This window comes from Oreochromis aureus, linkage group 3 (assembly GCF_013358895.1).
Source record: "Oreochromis aureus strain Israel breed Guangdong linkage group 3, ZZ_aureus, whole genome shotgun sequence".
NCBI lineage: Eukaryota > Metazoa > Chordata > Actinopteri > Cichliformes > Cichlidae > Oreochromis > Oreochromis aureus.
In genome coordinates this window covers 78,327,313-78,329,789 of record NC_052944.1, presented here as the reverse complement: position 1 = coordinate 78,329,789, position 2,477 = coordinate 78,327,313, and the positions used below count along the sequence as shown (strand labels likewise).

At 35.0% G+C, this 2,477-nt stretch overlaps 1 long non-coding RNA gene across 1 annotated transcript; it reads left to right on the top strand.

Annotated features, from left to right (window-relative positions):
* Positions 1-262: 262 nt before the first annotated feature.
* On the top strand, positions 263-2,112 carry LOC120438274. The gene is made up of 3 exons (XR_005611758.1): positions 263-290; positions 758-850; positions 1,161-2,112. It is a non-coding gene; the product is annotated as an uncharacterized LOC120438274 (long non-coding RNA).
* The last annotated feature ends 365 nt before the right edge of the window (positions 2,113-2,477 follow it).

Sequence of the window (2,477 nt, the reverse complement as noted above, 5' to 3'; positions counted from 1 at the left end):
TGTGTAAATGTTTGTGTTAAAATTATAGCTTTGATGAGGTCTTTCTACATTAGTTTCAGTTATAAAGTATGTATATGTGTACATATGTATATTTACAGTACAGTATGTTGTGTTTGTTGACATGTTTTCAGGTGGAAGCAGAATTTGTGAGGATTACTACTGCTCCACTTGTTCCAAGGCTTTTTGCACAACTTGACCAATAGACCAATGACCAGCTCATAAAAGTCTTCAAGAAAAAAGGAGGCACTGCAGGGAAGAAAATTAGACAAACTTTTGCCCCAGCCACACAGGTGCGTTATTCTGTTGGTAGCAAAATATTATGGCTAATAAGATCACTTTCAAATTTAAACAGCTAGTGTATGGTAGCTGCACAGTGTACTTACATTTATATTAAGCAAGACAAAGTTTGGTACTCAAAACTTTGGAAAATGAAAATTACCTGAACATAAGTAAATCTGATCCCTCAATTTCGGGTTAAAATTGAGGGGTTAAAAGTGAATGTTTTTATGTTAAAGATCAGTTTTGAATGCAAAAAAGATGATGTATTAGTTTGTCTTTACCTCCATTATGGACATATATAATGTGGTGGAAACCCTACCCAACAGGTTAACTATTCATGTCCATGTGATGATTAGTTGGTCTTGTGTACATGTCTATCTGTGCAGTAAATATGTCATTCATTTTGCGTATAATGTGAGTTTGTGTCATCCTAAAGTATATCTGTTTTCTCTTCCTGTATCTCTGCCACTCTCTACAGAAGCAAACTATTGAAAAGGGGAGGGAGTGTGTCCTCAGGGCACTACCTTTTTACCTGAATGAAGACCCAAGCATCCTCTTCAAAGAATAATTGGTTGGTAATTTTAGTTTAGTTTTTTATCTGTATTAAACCAAATTTTGAATAACTAATGTTGTTGCATGTTGTAGTGTTGTTGTTGTTGTAATTTGCATGGAACCTGTTTAAATGTTTTGGGGAATCTTCTTGTATACCCAAACTATTTATATTCATTGTTGAATCTGTAGTCTAAAATAGTAGCGCACTGGGGTGCATGTTCCTAATATTGTGTTTACTTCATTAAAGGGTAGCTTTGGCTCTTTTTTTTTTTTTCTTTCTTTTTTTTAAATTTAACTGGACGCCATTTTTCTTTGTTTTTGTGTCTAAGCTACAGCTACAGCTGTTCAGAGGGAGCTGGAACAAATTACCCTTGCTATCTTCACCATCGAAAAAGCTGATGTCAGCACTCCTCCAGCCGATGTGGGTATAACCATCGAGGGTGTTCTGCATGACCTGGAAGACATGGCCTCTACATGTGCACTCTTAATGGGTGGGATATATGCACTGAATCGCAGTTAACCTCGAGACTGAAAGCTTTCTTTGAAGTACTTCAGAAGCTCTTCCTTCATCTGTATGTCAGCAGACTCTTGACCAAGGTACAGATGCTCAAGAATAAACTGAATGAATAAGCCAACCCTTAATTTGGATGATGAATGTTCTGTCAGATGGACAGAAGTTTTTCAGAGGCTGAATGGGAATAAAACGGTAATTTGTTGAAAATGACAGATAAAGGGAAAATTACATTTAAGAGAAATTTTGAAAAGTTTGTAAACTACTACAATTTGAGAGATTTTACTCTTGTGGGTGGAGGGGGGGCTAGTAAGAGACAATCAAAAGTATTGAGATTTAAAGGATTTAATTGAGAGATGATAGTGCACCAGAAATGTTGAAGGGTGGTGTGTATATTAGCGTTCAAGGTATATTGTTATGAGGTGGAAATATGTTCATATTCTGTTTGTGTTACATTGTGTGCATTGTAAAGGTAATGGCAATACATACTAAGAATAAGGGTAAGTTAGAAATGCAGGATGAATGTATATTTTGCGGACTTTTAAAGACGAACAATTGTTTCCATGTTAAAATGTTTACAACCCAAGTTTTTTGCCCAAACACTGGTAAAATAAACGTTGAGGGTGGCAAGTGTTAAATGGTTACTGCTGTGCTGTTGCAAAAAAAACTGAACGCTGACAAGCTGTTATATTGTTAGACCATAATGCTGGCATGCTTTATTTAAGTTTTATTTGGGATGGTGATATAATTTTCTTTGATTGCTAATATCAGTGGACTATTCATTATTATTATTATTATTATTATTATTATTATTATTATTATTACAACATTATTTATTTTTTTTAATTGTGGCTGTTGAGGTGGACACTTCACTTTGCATTGTTAAAGGAAAGCACTTCATTGGCGTTGTGTTACTGGACTGACCCTAAGCAATCATTGCAAATAGCAACTTTGCTATCCATTTTAGACACTAAAGGAAAAACACTCCACAGACCTTACTAGCATCACATATGCGTAACTCAAGTGTCATCTTATCAACAAGTTATGTGGTCTTCAATGTTTTTTCTTCTATTTCTGGCAGATACAGACATTTAATTTAAAGTCTTGATGTTGCATCTGTCTACATACTGTTAGT